This window comes from Nuphar pumila, chromosome 5, assembly GCF_984573655.1.
Source record: "Nuphar pumila chromosome 5, dmNupPumi1.hap1.1, whole genome shotgun sequence".
Taxonomy (NCBI): Eukaryota; Viridiplantae; Streptophyta; class Magnoliopsida; order Nymphaeales; family Nymphaeaceae; genus Nuphar; species Nuphar pumila.
The window spans coordinates 28,904,850-28,912,682 of NC_143253.1; positions in this window are offsets into that span (position 1 = coordinate 28,904,850).

Below are 7,833 nucleotides of genomic sequence, written 5' to 3' on the forward strand. Positions count from 1 at the left end.
GAATATTGTTCTTGTTCTTCTTAACTCACTTCGCTCAAGAGACCAATAGGATATTTGGTGCCAAAAAATAATCTTAGTTTTAATGTTCCATCTTGAGACCTTATAACCATATAATGGTTCTCGTGGGTGTTTGATTAGCAAGATCAACAATAAGGTTCAACCCCGAAGATAGAGAGCTAAGTAGCACATAAACCTCACTTTACTCGCTTGACAAACTAGGTTGGGTAGGAGTTGAAACTTCATATTCAATTTTAGGGTCAAAGAGAGACCGATGGGCCGGATTAGGTGTTGGAGAGGGTGGCACAACTTCATGGGAGACCCCATGACAAGGTAGGAGGATAGGATTGGGTAGGAGAATTGGGTCTAAAAGGTAATTATTTCCAATAGAGTTAGACATGTTAGGACTATCATGTAGACTACGTTTCTGACTGTGGATCCAATTTGACACTTCTTGGAAAGTCATAGGTTATTTCTTTCCTGCATAAAGAAATTTTCTTTCATAAAAAATGATATGCCTTGAGACATGTTAGGACTATCATGTACCCAATAAAAATACATGACTTAGATTTTGGGTCAAGTTTGAACTTAGTGTAGGGCAGCATATAGGAGTAACACGTCCACTAAATTCTTTTTAATTTATCATAAACAGGTACACGTTTGAGCAGGAGCTCATATGAAGACTTTTGACCAAAGTTTGACATAGGGAGATGGTCGATAAGATATATGGTAGTTCTAAAGGTATCTATCCAAAACTTATGGTCCAATGACATATGAAATAATAGTGTCAACCCGATTTCAACTACATGTCTATGTTTGGTTTCTACTACACTATTTTGTTTAAGGTGTGAGGACAAGAAAACCAACGTTTGATGTCACATTCATTAAGGAACCCTGTAAACTCTTTGTTAACAAACTCTCCACCACCATTACTATCAAATGTCTTAATTTGATTTCTAATTTGCTTTTCAACAATATTTTTAAAATTTATGAAACATAAAAAGTATTTGATTTCTTGACCAATGAAAATAACCAAGAAAACTTTGAGAAATCATCAACAAATAACAAATAAAATATATACCCTTCATGGGATGACATTGGTGTAGGACCCCAAAGATCTACACGAACCAGCTCTAGGGGAGCTGGAGTGGATGATTCTGATTTAACAAACGACAATTTGTGAGTTTTGCTAACACGTGACAAACATAATATAAAATCCTTATTCATGAACAAAATACATTTATTTTTCTCTAGTTTTTTCAAATTCTTGAGGCCAGGATGTCCCAGCCGATAGTGTCAAATTTCCTCCTTTTTCAGTTCTCGTTGATGGTCTTGTTCTATTATTCTTTTGGACATGCCTCCATGAGCACATATGCCATATTTGCAGTTGTGAGAAAAATACAAATCTTGTGTTGTCATCTTTTGAAGTTAGTGCTACCGAATTGGGACAACTTGGGCAGCTCTTGGTTGTCAATCTTCACAGTAGCTTCCATTTTGTAATACTATTAATTTAAAATAATTAGGAGATTTATTTAATGAGCATGATAATTGAGCTTGAACCAAGTAGGCTCGGAGGAACACATTAAATGTGCTATCTTTATAAAAGTGATAGTTGCACCACTTAGGACCAAGTCCTTTGTGCAATGAGTATTCGTGCAACTTTTCTCCTATGATGTGATCAAGCTTTTGCATACTCGTGAAGGTCAACCAATGCCTTGCACTAGGTGTATAATGCTGCAAAATCTTAACCCAAAAATTTAGGAAAAAATATATTTTTTTAAAAATCTTTAAACAACAAAAAACGATATTTTCATGTAGGGGTTGAAAGTCTCAAGAGCGGATTACAGGTATGAATCAACAATATATACTTAGATAACTATTCATGAATAAAAACTAAAATGATTTATATTTCTAAAAGTATTTGTTCACAAAATGCAGTAAGATAAGTAACACAGACAAAGTATCAACTATACAAGTAGTTAGGATCAAAATAAAATAATATCCTAAGTCTAGCCCTAGATCCTCAGAGGTGGTTTTGGATATCATTTTTGTATCTCGCCATCCACTATTCAGCATGTCAATCACCTAAAATCCCTTTAAAAGTTTAGACTCGTGAAAGCCTGGTAGGTAAACACCAATCCCAAGTAATTATATAATATTAAAATATTAATTTTTATACAAAATGTTACAGTTTATCAAGGCATGGTTCAATTCTAAGACATAATAATTAACAAAGAATAATATCATTTTTAATAATTGTACATGCATATTTTTATTCTAAAACTGTGAATAAGAATCTTTTTTCCTCTTGATTACAGTCCCCTTGGGTATGCGGGGGATACTATTACCTTAAACGTTCATGATATTTTAGAAGTATATTATTCATGAGTTGTACTTTTACCCAAGTGCCGAACTGAGTACGACCCAAAGCAGGTGGTCTATGATCGAGAGAAAACCTACTCTGGCATATACACAATATAAGATGCATCCTAAACTAGTTGTAGTAGTTGAAAATCTATCACTTGGGACATGTTGATAGCCCTGATCTCCTAACCTCTAAGTGACTGAAGACCATTGGGATGCCTTGGTCCTATAAAACAATATTGTCACTCGAGGCTTGTACTTTCTATCTATCCAGGTAGACACAAGTCCAAATGGGTTGCACGGTTCTTATCATGGGATTTCATCATTTTATGTGCCTCATATTTTTAGGCGATTCAGGGTTCAGTAACCCAATACTCTTCTAGGGTAATCATGATTCATTCGTAGGTACCTAACTCATTCAGACATCTCTCAAGCATTTTTAGCCCATAAGAGTGTTTCGTCTATGAAGGTGATCACAATGTTATCTGTATATTCATGTATTCCATATGGTACAATACCCCTTTTTGCACCTCATGGATTTATATCAACTCAAACTCATGTATGAGCCAACATAAGTACTTGTATGTCCATATTATATTACATGTTATACACACCACATGCCCAATGGCATTGTACCAATTCTTTAAACCCCTAGCTCCAATATGAGTCAACATACATATAAATAATGTATCATTTCATGTGTTAAAAAGAGAGGACATAAAATCATGTTTTCTATTTTGATGGGTTCCATGAAGCCTGAACTTTATTAGAAGTCATACATATATTATGTACCACAATCATTTTAATAACTTGACATGCAAATATAAAGTTCGCAAGGTCTACAGAAGCCCATACACATGCAAAAACTTGCAATTATGAAAGAGCTCGTAAATACCTCAAAAGTTCGTAAAATCTTGTGAATATTTGAAAAACTCATAAATATTTCTAAAGCTCATAGATATTTCAAAATCTCGTAAATATTTCAAAAGCTCATAAATATTTTAAAAGCTCATAAATATTTCAAAAAGCTCATAAATATTTTAAAAGTTTGTAACTACTTCCAAAAGCTTGTAAATATTTTTAAAGCTGGTAAATATTTCAAAAAGCTCATAAACATTTTAAAAGTTAGTAACTACTTCCAAAAGCTCGTAAACATTTAAAATGTTCGTAAATATTTTAAAATCTTGTAAAAGCTCTAAATTTATTTTTAAAGCTTGTAACTAATACTTCTTGCATTTTTTATATTATATATATAGATATATATTCTCATATATATATATATAATTGGGCATATTTATATATATTGTGTAATTATCCAAAAATAAAAGCATAAGGATTCTACCCCAGGGTTCGTGTGGGACTTCGGTAAGTGGAAGAAAGTCATGATGAAGGCTCAATTCCTGATGACACGTCAGATTCGATGGCAGTGGTTTGCGGCCGCCTACCTTTTTTACTTTCTTTTTTCCTTTGCACAATAAGGGAGGGGGGGGGGGGGGGGGGGGTATATAGGAAGGGCCGACCAGAGAGAGAGAGAGAGAGAGAGAGTTGTCTCTAGGGAGACTCGCGGGCGAGAGAGGTGAGAGGGCAGAGAGAAAATAGAGAGTGATCGGAGAGAAGGGAGGATCAAGAAATCAAGGAGTGAGTTGAAAGAGGGGGAGACACCCCACTCCCTTTTATAAGAGGGAGGGGAGGCACGCAGGTGGCGTGGGAGGTTGTCACCCGTGAAAGAGGGAGGCGGAGGGGGAAGCGACCCCCGCCCCTCTCTACTGCTTCCGTGAAAGAGGGAGGCAGCGGGGGAAGTTACCCCTGCCCGTTCTCTCTCTGCTGCAGCCGTGAAAAAGGGGAGGTGGTGCGGGAGGTGACCCCCGTCCCTCTCCCGTATGGTTTGCGGGTGGCAAGGGATTGATCCATCTATGCTTCTACATTGCCCGAGCTCCCAGGCCACCTAACGATGGCTACTGCCGTGGTCAGTCACTGCTGGGGTGGCTCAGGCCATCGTGCCCTAGCATGGTGGTGCTGGCCTCCAGTGACGGTGGTGGCACCGGGGGTCGGGTTCATTGGAAGAGAGAACACCAAAAGACAAAAAAAAAAAATAAAACTTTAGGGAATGATGATATTCCATGGTTTGAAATAAAATTGAATGGGATTGGGTTTGGGTTTAGTTTCTATTTGGACCCAAACCAAATATTTTTTTCGTTTTGGGTTAGGTTTTTTATTTGGTGAGACCCATTTGGGTCTCATCAAATCCGATATATATATATATATTACTCTACATTAATTGGATTTATTTGGGCCCTAAATGGACCCAAATTCATGGAATCTGTTTGGGGCTTGAACGAATTCATTATCTTATTTCTTTAATAGGATCCATTTGAATTTTATAAATGGGTCCGAACCTTATCTCTTTTAGTAGGATCCATTTGGTTCTCTAAGTGGGTCCAACAATCTATCCCTCCTTATGGGATCCATTTGAGTTTTTAAATGGATCCAATTTATCTTTTTGTTTCATGGGATCCATTTGGGTTTCCAAATGAATCCACAAAACTTCTTGTTAGTAGGATCCATTTGAGTTTTCAAATGGATCCAAATTATCTTTTTATTTTGTGAGATCCATCTGGATTTTTAAATGGATCTACAACACTTCTTATTTAGCATGATCCATTTGAGTTTTTAAATTGATCCAAATTATCTTTTTATTTTGTGGGATCCATTTGGGTGTTTTACTGATTTCTTTCCCCTCAACCACCCAAAGGGAGGGAAAAAAGGTGACGATAATGATACTATATAACTTTTATTTAGTGGGATCCATCTGTTTTTAAATGGATCCAAAAATATCTTTTCTTAGTGAGATCCATCTGGGTCTTGCAAATGGATCCAAATTTCTCCTAAGTCCAGTTTAAACCCTGATATGGGTCTAAACCTTACTCGAATCTAACTGGGTTGACCTGACTTATTTGGAGATCCAAATAATGCATATCAGAGTCTTGTAAGCTAATATAGATACATTTGAGTTCATATTTTCTCTCTGGATCCAGTATATAGTTTAAGATCTAGAAAGTTTCAAGAAGATATTCCGAACATGGTTCTCTTGTGGGTTATTTTTCCTAGATCCCTTATTGAGATCCAAACCCAAATACTGCTTTGAAAAGAAATCCAGATTGCAAAATAGTAACGATAATCATAGATTGTGTAACTATTTGAAGTCCATTAGCAAGGATCCATATTGGGCGGGTAAATCCCTCAAGCTCATATATATATATATATATATTAAAATAATCTAAAAAATATTCATATATTAGAGGGTGAGACCGAGCAACTTGATATGGACCACCTTAAATAACCTCTTGACACAAATTTCAACTAAGGTAGACTCTTGACTAAGTTAAGGCCTAAACTCGCTAGAGAAAGATAAGTAAGAGTACTAGGGAAAGAGAGTGAGCAAGAGTTAGAGTGCTCAACATAAGAGAACTTGTGTGTGTGAGAGAGAGAAGAGCTTTAGAGGTGATGGAGAAGAGTGAGAGAGGGCTGGGGTATATATATCTCCCATCCCAATGTCCTGGAACAAATGGCCCAACGACAAGCCATTATGAGTCAAACAGTTCTTTTTGGAACTTAGGAGTCAAAGTTGATAGTTCCTAGCTGTCTTTGACCATGATCCACCAAGCCAATATGAGTTATTTCATGGTCCAACGTCTCTAAATCGCTCTACTTATTGTTTCCTAATTGCCAATTGACCCTGCCCAATTTTTTAGACATTCTTGACCTTGATAGGGTTATTTTGGACCCGTGGACTTCATTATTTTTTTCTTTGATTGCATATGACCCTACCTATCCAACCATGACCATGACCAAGACCAAACCAAACCAAATCAGATTGGACTAAAGCAAAAACTAAACCCAAGCCCCAAACCAAGGCCAAATCCAAAGTTTAAAGTTCAATTGACAGCTCCCAATAAGATGGCCACTCTACTCAACATAAACTCATGTGAAGGTCAATCTAGGACTAAACTTTTCAAAAGAAGTGTAGTTACCTCCAAAGGCTAAATTAGGAAATAAAAAACCTAAGATAGGTGAAAACCAACATAATTTTGAGACAAAACCTCAACACTTCACCTATTGGGATAGTTTTCCATTTGGTTCAGGCCTTGTGGCAAAAGATGCACACCCCAAGTATCGAACTTTCAACCTCCTTCAACTTGAAACCCTTAGGTCAACCCACCTAGTCAAGTGTGTGGAACTCCTGTGGGTTAGCACATGTACCATTTAAGGGCAAATCTGTTTACTCCAGGATAATCCGAGATATTCCACAGTTGTGGCACTCAATGACAATGTCCAGGATTGGATGGAAAATAGTGGTGAGAGATGACAATCAGTTAACAGGATGTAATTCCTTGTATATTGCTCAATAAAAAAAAAAAAAACCTTGTTTTTGCCTATACATGTTACTGCTATTTGTCTGTGATCCTTAGTTATGATACCTTTTTTTAATTATTGGAGGAGAAACCGCCATTATGGTTTGAACATCCTGGATACGGGCAAAGAGGTGCCATCCATGTGCCTTGTTTCAAAGTTTGTTGTGTAAAAACTCCTCAATGCACCTCTCCCTAGTCTCTCCCTCGCTTAGGGATATAAACAGTTCAGATTCGGATCGGATGTGACCAATACCATATTGGATGTTGGCTAAATGGATTCACTGACTAAAATACCTACACTTTTCTTTTCTACGAGTGCACATTTTTTCTTGAAGGAAAATTAAATTCATAGATTTTAGGAGAGCAAATTAGTAAAGGTTAATATGGAAGGCGTGAATAAAATATAACATATCTAGAGTAATGAGAGGTCTCTACGTAGCTGTTTAAAGGAAAATTACATATAGTCAAATTCGATAAATATTATCTATTTCATTGTTTAGTACGAAATGAGGTAAAGGCTAGATATATTCATCGATTTCACCAAATGTCCGAACAAAGTTTGACCTTAATTAGGGCTGTCAAAGGAATGTATTTAATGTAAAACATGTTTATTGTTTAAAGTGATACTTGAACTCTTAACCTCCTCAACATACTACAAAAAAAAAATTAATCACTACCCCAAATGACTAGTTGTTAACAATTATTTAAATAATTCTATATAATCATGTTTCAAATCCAGCAAGCCAATCAACCCAATAACAACTCGACCCACTTATAGCACAACCATAACTGTGTTTTGTACTCATAATGTTTCAAGTTTTCAAACATGAACTTGGTTGAACTACCAGTTGGTCGGGTCATTGCTATGCATTGGCTTTAGGGTTGTCAATGGGTCAAGTACCCTACTCAGAACCCAAACCCAAACTCGCATAATTTCATGAATTTACTTTTAGAATTTTTTTCAAATACTCTCCAAACTTTTCAGCCTACATAACTAAGTTTAAATTTCAGGGCTATCAATGGGTCGGGTTTGTATAGAATACTTGATCCAACCCAAACC